We start from the raw sequence: 10,000 nt of genomic DNA, 5'->3' as shown, positions 1-10,000 counted from the left end.
CTGCATAACATTACACATTGCATGTTTATTTGGGGATAATCTATTTATTTGCATTTTTTGTTGCCATAGTTGTCGAGAGACCACAGACGCGCAGCGGTCTGCCTATAGAGTCCAGCGAGGCATTTAAAGGGCTCTGTTAGTGGTTGTGAAATGTGATCTTGAAGATCCCGGAGACTTAGCGCATATGATCTGGCGAGGGCTTACGTTACGTGACACACGAGACCTTTAACGACGTAAGAGGAACAACTTTTACTCATTCCCGCATCGTCCACAGGTAGCAAAGGAAAATACATGGTGTTTGTTTTGCATGTGTGGGTGTGCAAGTGCATGTGTAGACCATTGTGGATGTGAAAGTCTCACTGTAAAGAGTGTTTTTTGTACGTGAATACGTTGAGCACTCCGCTGTGGACAGTGCAAGGTAGAAATCTGAGAGTTAGAGGAGCTTCAGTGATGTATGGCAGAATGGAACGAGCCATTTGTGGGGCAGATGCACTGTAGGACACAATGCCGTTAGACAGGACAGTTATAAGCATAGGTCATCGCGAGAGGAGTCGGAACTGGGTTAGTGTGGGAACAGAATGGTTTGCGGCTGACCTGTAGCAAAGTGCTGTACTGTGTAGGGTACTGTCTCTCTCTCTCTCTCTCTCACACACACACACACACACACACACACACAGGCTGCTGTGGTCATTGTATTTAGTTTGGCAGTTGGCGGTTGGCAGACATCATGTTGCCAGACCTGAGAACTGACCGTTAGACTGGTTGTGTTCACTTGCCAGCTGCCCAGGATTCACCTCACACCCGGACCGCAAAACACACACACACACACACACACACACTCACTCATTCACTCATTCACTCACTCACTCACTCACTCACACACACACACAATTGCACTCGCACTCACAATCACACAATCAGAATCACACTCACACACACACACACACACACACACACACAGAAGTATTGTGTTGACGTAAAAGAGATTAGTGTGTTAAATGTCGTCATGGGTTTGTTTCTCCTGAGTTCCCACAGACTGTATTTACTCATTGAAGGATCTGACTGGATGTCTCAGGGATTTTCAACTGATCAAACACAATCTCGTCTAAACACAGCATCCTCTTTGGCTTTCCAGTATCCCGCTACTGCTTTCATCATGTAAATGTGCCACTTTTGTAGTAACTGTCATGGCAGATGATGGAAAGAGATGACATCACTTGCCATCACAAAAATCTCTACTTCACGTAACAAATAGCAAAAACATGTGACTTTTAACTATATATTTCAATTTGTTTCACATGGGGCTGTATCATATGATGAAAATCTCATGATATAGGTCATATCATAGCCTGATAACGATATATATATATCACAATATGTTTCGCACATTCCCTAGCCTATTTCTTATTGCATTTTAAATTATGTACACCTTCTACCTAATTGTACATGTATACTGTATTTGCAACCTGCCAATGGAAACTGTCCTCATTTATGTTATTAAATTAGTATTCAGAGTTTTTAATAACTGTACATATTCAAAACCATCATTATGCAACAGCACTATCATCAATAACACGATATGACGATATAGTTGAAATTCTTACCATGGGGAGGAATAATCACGATATACAATGGGCGATACTATATAGCACAGCCCTAATTTCACATCATATGTTTCACAGATATATGATCCCCCAGATTCCCCCAACCCTGACTTCCATCTACCTCCATCTACCATGGAAAGAATAGGAAAAAGTTAAAAAGAAATGTAAAAAAAAGAATAAAGCACTCTACTGTGTACAAATATAAGTCTTTTGTCAGAGCCCTTTCTCTAGATTTTTGCAAAGAATAGCTCCAATGGCTGTATATACCTGAATATCTCTGTTGCTGGTTCGTTTATCGATATTCATAGACATGCAGTCAGCGGCCGCCCTTTCAATCTATTTTTGAAATTGAAAATAGGCTTGAATATTGTTTGGTCTCTGCATTTTGTCTCCCTGTTGACTGCCATTGTAATTTCACTGAGTGAAATCACTGCGGCTTATGTCATTTCAGGCTAAATGCTAAAGTGCTGTACATTTCTCTTCATCATCCTAATGCCATTTTCTCAAAAAATATTCTACAATAGTCATATCTGCAGAGTACATACATGACAGACTCTTTATTCAACTTCGACACACGCATAAACCCTTTAGCATTTTAACATGCTCATTCACTAGGTGACCGGTTCTGTGTAAACAGGTAGGCTAAAACAGTGCAGGTGATGGTCCATCGGAAATGTTTGTGCTGGCTGAAAAGCCTTCCCTGAAGTGTGTATCATATAGACCATTGAAAGGAGATTATCCTTTATTCAACTGTGGATGCTGTTTTCTCAGATGAATAAAATAACAATAATAATAATCAATGCTAAAATGGCTTGTCAAATATTCATCATCAAATATCTCTGCGTTTCCCTGGAGTAAAGTCTATGTGTGGGAAACCCGTAACTGGCAACAGCCAAACACGTCATTAATTTCCACTTGTTTAGAATTGCACAAAGAATGGCATCGTTTTTCACGTGCTGATAGCAAAACAAAGCTGTCCAGAGTTTATAGGGACAAATTAATTACTTCTGGGAAGCTTGTGAATCTGAAAGCTTGTATTGCGATGAGAACTTAGGTTCTGGCTTCAGAAAGCCTTTTACAGAAATTGTGCACATAGTTTTGTCTTTATATTGAATATTGTAGCCTTGGCAATTATTTTATAATATGAGTATCATGCTTTATAGCCTACCGGTACTTGTTTTAATACAACTACTGACTTTATTTTGTATTGTAGTGATAAACCTAGTCAATCAAATACTCAAAGTATGATTTGAATGACCATATATACATAGGTAATACATTACTTCACTACTAAATGCACCATTACATTATTCCAGTGTTAGATACAGTGTGATTCAACAATAGTTAGTTACAGTTACAGTGTGATTCAACTATAATTCTGTGAAATATTGCAATTTTGGGATATATTGCAATATATTGGGAAGTTCAACGTTAAAATGTGAGGTGTTAAAGCTATTTGTAGCCATAGTTAAGATAAGATAAGATGAGCCTTTAATGTCTCTTCATAGAGAATTTTTTCTTGGGCATCGAAATAGTGTGGTTACACAAATTACATTGACATAGAAGCATACATTAACACAGAAGGTGATCTAACACCAATAACACAGAGACATAAAAACATAGCACAGAGACACAGAGTTATAGAGTTAGGTTCACTGTGTGTTTGTAAGTTTGGCAAGGCAGCCTTTAGTTATAGTGGTCCAGCTGCAGGGACTGAGCTGCAGCAACACAAAGGTGTGGCTTTTTGAACATTGATTGTAACATAAGATTATGAGTATTAGGTCACAGATGAAATAACACATACACAAACTCGCTCTCATCATTTCATCAAAAGTAGTGTGTACTGAACACTAGAACAGTCAAGGATACAATCCGAAATGTGTCAATCAATCTAATTTCTTCAGTTAATGCACTCACAACCATCCCAAGCAATACTTTTCTTCAGTGTAGCTTTTAATGACACAAAACATGAAACACTTAATTTCCAATCTCTTTTATGGAAAGTGAATCAATTTAATGAACAATGAACTCAAGTTGTATACATTCGAGTGATCATTATATCAAGCCAGTAGAACTATAGTCTAATTTGATCAGTTCACTTTATCCCAGTGTGCTCTTTCTCCTGTGATCTAGTGTGCACCAACCTCCTGTCCCTCTCAGAACCCCTTCATCATCTTTATCTCTCTCTCCTTTTTATCTTCCTTCTCTGTCCACTCAGAACTCCCCCTCCCCTACACACACACACACACACACACACACACACACACACACACACACAGACACACACACGCACACTCACACACACACTCACAGAGAGAAACACCTGGTTCTTATTTTTGTAATTCCCGTGATGGATGAAACATACCCACTCTCCTCATATTGTGTGCATGTGTGTGTGTGTAAGAAAGACTCAAGAGCTGTCAGAGTTGTTGCATAAGTCCACTGGGTGTTACATCATCACCTTATGTGTGCTTTGTCCCATTGAGGCGGTGTGGTGGATGGAATCACATTTTGGGCTAAAGAGGCATCACAAGTATGTGTGTGTGTGTGTGTGTGTGTGTGTGTGTGTGTGTGGAATGGCTGATGTGATATGTTGTCTTGAGCCTCTCCTGTGTCTCTGACTCCACCCTGAAGTTTAGCCTCTTCAGCTCATTAAAAGGGAATGTAAACACACACAGATGTGGGCATATGCACAGTCATATGGTTAATGCATTTAAATACATCATGCAAATTGTGTGTGTGTGTGTGTGTGTGTGTGTGTGTGTGTGTGTGTGTGTGTGTGTGTGTGTGTGTGTGTGTGTGTGTGTGTGTGTGTGTGTGTGTGTGTGTGTGTGTGTGTGTGTGTGTGTGTGTGTGTGTGTGTGTGTGTGTGTGTGTGTGTGTGTGTGTGTGTGTGTGAGAGTCAGGCCAATGGTGTGTTTGCATAGCAGTCCCACTCAAGGGACCAGAGAATGGACCTATTAGGGTTGCATGCAGTAGTCTTCAGGCCTACGGGCCGAGCACAGATAGCCCACTACAGGCAGCTATGATTAGTAAATGAGGGTCTGGAGTCTAGTCGACACTTGATTTGCCTGGTCTGGATTTAGTCTGGGGTCTAATCTGCACTTGATTTGCCTGGTCTGGATTTGATCTGGAGTCAAGTTTGCACTTGATTTGTCTGGTCTGGATTTGATCTGGAGTCTAGTATGTAATTGATTTGCCTGGCCTGATTTGATCTGGTGAGGCTTAGGGTTAGTCTGTTGGTCTGGGGCTGTATTCACAAAGAATTTTTAGGCTAAAAGTAGCTCCTAACTGGCGAATTTAGGAACAACTAATAAAAATAATGGGCGTGTCAATCCTAACTTTAGGACTCCTAATTGTTTTGACTAAAAGTAATTCACAAAGCATTTTAGGCCATAAAAGTAGCACCTAAGTCTGGGACAGCTTAAAAGAAGTCGAAAGGACTCCTAACTCACTAAGACCTATTCACAAACCCCTTTTTTGTGGCATTTCTCGTCGCGATGTTTTGAAATCCTATGCGGCTACAGGAGCTTCCAATCGCGAGGGAACAATTTTGCATTGTGGCATAACTAACTGATGCAATAACGCCACCAACAACAACCAAAACTACTCATTGTCAACATGTAAATTAAATGTAACGTTTCATTGTGAATCAAATTAAAATATTCTCCTCTTTGCAAACCTAGACATAGATATGGTGACATTAATTTAATAATGTTGCAAAGATACTTTATCAATGTTTCATTAGGCTTCTAGGCTGTTGTTTTGCCTTACTCTTTATTCATTTAGGCTATTTATTCAGTTATTCATCATCATCATTATTTCCATGCTTATTTTGGTCGATTGCCTATTCCTTTACAGTTCAAGGCCTACACACATCTTTTCTGATCTCCTTTAAGTGTGTGTCCTGTACTAGAATGAACTTATTGCTCTTTTGTGATGGCCTAGTGGTTGCAAATACAGGCATAAAACAGTTCTTTTTATTCTATGACCATATAGTTAAAGAAATATAGACATTCACTCATGAGTCATGAAAAATAAGAAAAGCGTTTCAACTTTGTGTAAATGTAAAATATGCAATTTGACATGGCATTTACAAATAGAAATGTAGTTCTCATCCTATGTTGGATAGGACAGTGAATAATGACTGGAAGCGAGTAGGAGAGAGAGACATGGGATGGGATCGGGATATGACCGCGGGTCCGAACCTGGATCCCCGTGGGCACTTGGACCCGTACACTGTAGCCTTAGTGCTCCCGTTTTCATACTTTTTAAACAAATTTGTATGATGCTTCCTGTGACACTCTAATAGATCGTGCTGATAGTTTTGCCAATTTACCTGCAAGGAATATCTGCTGATATGCCAATAATGCAATCTTAATCTCAAAATGTTATCTGCTAGGTGTGTAACGGTACACAAACATCACAGTTCGGTACGTACCTCGGTGTTGAAGTCATGGTTGTGTTAATTTTTGGTACAGTAGGCTTGTAAGTACTTGGTAGTCCAACATCCACTACTTTAATATTAATGGTGCTCGACACATGGGCTGGAATAGTATTTTGAAAAGATGTCATGTTTTTTGGTGTTAATTAAGTAAACTTACATATGGTCCACCACCTTATATGTTTGTGTGGAAACTCAAATTGGACATAATGGTCTGCATGCAAAAAAGCCTACAGTTGATTCCTGTTGAAGACTGCATTCAGCACAATCTGTATTGAACCTAACGTCCTGTACCTAAAGCGTTCAGTACAAATACGTACTTTCTATTATCTGCTGATATCAGTGTTGTCGGGATGAGATCGTGCATCCCTCTAAGCTGGTCTAGTGTTAATCTAGAGCTCTTGTGTGCTTTGATTTTAAGCTGATAGTTCTCTATGATGTTGAACAACTGGTCTGATTGTTACTGTTCATGCTTTTTTTTAGTTTGTGCATGTGACTGAGTTTATGTATATGTGTGCAGCAGATTATAGTGAGATAATCTTGTTAAGAGTGTGTGTAGATGCAGCTGTGTTTATGTGCTTATGAGAGGGTTTATGTGCAGACATGTGGTTGTGCTTGAATTGAAGTTTTGGGTTTGAAGTTTTTTTGAGAGCTGAGAGGAACCTCAGGCATCTCTTACATACTTGTTTCACTGCTGTCCAGTGTCCACCCTTCCGAACACAAACACACACACACACACGCACACACAAGCAAAACATTTTGTAGTCCCCTGTGTGTGTGTGTGTGTGTGTGTGTGTGTGTGTGTGTGTGTGTGTGTGTGTGTCAGTGTGTGTGTGTGTGTCAGTGTCAGAGTGGTGGGTGAGTGTGAATTTTGAAATGCAAACATCAATATTGGCCATCCAGCCCATGTAGAGATGGGTGTGTGTGCTACATAATGTGTTTTTAATCGAAGCCTGTGATTGCCTCCTGGACCTTTGCCTAAAGACTCACCTAATAAATAACATATAAACAGATAGACACACACACTCTCTCACACACACTCACTCACACTCTCTCACACACTCTCACATACATTACACATACATACATTGCACATGCTGCCCAGTCCAGTCCAGTGGGGCGGGGCTCAACCCTGTCAAGCGGAATTGTGGGTGATGATGTCATCGCAGTGGTCTATGGTGCGGAACGGCCCTCTGTCAACAGTGTGGTTGCCATGGCGAAAGGCCCTAAACGTTAGCCCCCTTTGCTTTTGGCAATCGCAAGATGTTCTAGGAGGAGTGTGCGTGTGTGTGTGTGTGAGCGAGAGAGAGAGAGAGAGAGAAAGAGAGAGAGAGGGGCAAGAAGGGTTTACTCAGAGGTGATGTGGATGGGCTTGGTTCGAGCTTGAACATGACTTTTCAATTAGCGTTAAACTAGCTACATCTGGGTCTGCAAGCATGCAAAAGCACACTCTCGCAGACACACACTAGTAAACAGACACACACACACACAGACATACAAACTAATGCACATGCCAAACACACACTATGCCAAACCAAAGGATTTGTAATCAGACACACGCACACACACTCGGTTCAATGCCTAAAGGATTAGGTCATCTTCAAAGACAGCACACACACACAGGGACCTTCTTTTTGTGGACCATTAAGTGTGGTGTGTGTGTCTGCGCAAATATATGAAATGGTGTGTATCTCTCTACTGACAGTCCCCTCCCTTCCTCCTTCCTTCTGAAAACAATATTCTCTTACATATCAAGAATCTGTGACGTGCGTGTGTGTGTGTGTGTGTGTGCGTGCGTGCGTGCGTGCGTATGATACTGGTAAAATATACAAATTATTGTCAATCTTCCCCAAACGTCCTGTCTCTTTGACAACAACACACACACACACACACATAAACATGCATGCACGCACATACACCTCACAAAACCATGTCCTCATGTACTCCATTGCAGCCTGATTGGTGTGTTGTTGTCGGTGGCGTGTGACTTGTAAAGTATGTGTCAGTGTTCAGGAAGGACATGGTATATATGGTGTGTTTGTGTGTCCATTTGTGTTTGTTTGGGTGTGAGAGTGTGTTTGTAAGCACTAATGTGTGTGTCTTTGACAAGCTATGTTGTATTTGTGCATTCATTTATATGGGTGTTTGAGGGTAAATGCATGTGGCCAAGCTGTGTGTGTGTGTGTGTGTGTGTGTGTGTGTGTGTGTGGGGTGTTCTGACACACTGTTGCTAACTGCCAGCCTTTTATAGAAGAGCATTCCTACAGAATACCACAGCAAAGTCTGTGGTGTGTGTGTGTGTGTGTGCTCAAGCTGTAGACATTACGCCACCCAAGGAATATAAATCTGATTTGCTAACATCATTCAATATGTCAGCCATGGCATTTGCCCTCTCATGTTTTTATACGCACACACACACACACACACACACACACTTGCAAGATTGTATGTCATCCCACACACTCATGCACATGCCTCCTCTCGGCCTGACCTTGGCCCTAATCCAATCAAAACAAAACATCAAAAGTGTTCTCATCCAGTCAGAAACCTGCATATACATTTTTATCCAATCAGATTCCTCTGAAATTCCATGATGACCAGGCCTTGCAGTGACTCATCAGTTTGGTGTGCCCACTCATTACCAGCGCCTCAGGTTAATTACACCACAGCTCATTAAGGCCTTAATAGGTTAATTGGTCTGTAGCTCGTTAGTGGTTGGAAGAGAGGTCAGGCTCCTATGCTTGTGTGTTAGTGTGTGTGTGTGTGTGTGTGTGTGGGGGGGGGGGGTTTGGGCAGAGGGTGAGTGTGTGTGTGCATTTGTTGATCGGTCAGGGTCTGTCTACTCCCTCACTGCCTATCCCCAGAAACTCCAGAAATGGGTGGCCAGGCCGTGGTTGCTATGGCAATCAGTGGCTTAGGTGCAGGTTTCAGAAACAATTTAACATGAACCCTAGACCCGTCCTCCACCTGTGTGTGTGTGTGTATGTGTGTGTGTTTGTTTGTCTGACTTCTATTTTGACAGTGTTAGACTTAGAATGTAAGGATACACAATAATTTACCACAAGCTTTTCCTTTTCTAGCAGTTTATTTTCTTTTGTTTCAGTTCTCTTGCATTTTTGTCTGTCTGTTTGTTTGTTTGTTTTTGTTTGTTTGTGGAGCATTTACTCCCTAAGTGAGGAAATGTTGCAATCTAGGACAAATGCATTTAGGTCAGAGGTGTGTGTGTGTGTGTGTGTGTGTGTGTGTGTGTGTGACCTCTATTTTGAAATCTAGGTATTTTTGTTGGCTGAATTACGGTGTGTGTGTGTGTGTGTGTGTGTGTGTGTGTGTGTGTGTGTGTGTGTGTGTGTGTGTGTGTGTGTGTGTGTGTGTGTGTGTTAATGGCAAGAGATAGCTTATTGCTCAACATCACTGCAACCTCCCTGAGATGTTAGGAGTAAGACTGAAAGATGGACCCCAGTGTATAGATGAACTCCACATAATCATGTGTGTGTGTGTGTTTGTCTGCATGTGTCTGTTTGTTTCTTAGGTCAGTTCAGTGCAAATTGCTGCGTGTGTGAAAGCCCCCCCGCCCTCCACCACACACACATACACACAGTCTCACACATAAACTCTCTCTCTGTCTCTTTCTCTCTCTCTCTCTCCCTCTCTCTCCCTCTCTGTCACAGTCCCACATTCAAGCACGCTCTGCTGTCTGCTACGCTCTATGAGATAAAAACAGACTAAGCCCTGTTCCCACAGCATTCTCTCAGCTGTGTGTGTGTGTGTGTGTGTGTGTGTGTGTGTGTGTGTGTGTGTGTGACTGTTAGTGCTAGTGTGCTTGTGTGTGCATGGGACTATCAAAGAAGCAGTAATTGTAATAAAAGACTGATGACACTAATGATCATGCTTATACAAGAGTGTGACTGCATGGATATGCATGAGTAGTTGGGGGTTATCTGGGATAGATTAG

This window comes from Alosa pseudoharengus, unplaced genomic scaffold (genome assembly GCF_046254945.1).
Source record: "Alosa pseudoharengus isolate Yale_2024_CS ecotype anadromous, Long Island Sound unplaced genomic scaffold, YU_APseudo_1.1 YU_APseudo_1.1_scf_18, whole genome shotgun sequence".
In the NCBI taxonomy this organism is placed as follows: Eukaryota; Metazoa; Chordata; class Actinopteri; order Clupeiformes; family Clupeidae; genus Alosa; species Alosa pseudoharengus.
Note: the sequence above shows the minus strand (reverse complement) of the source record.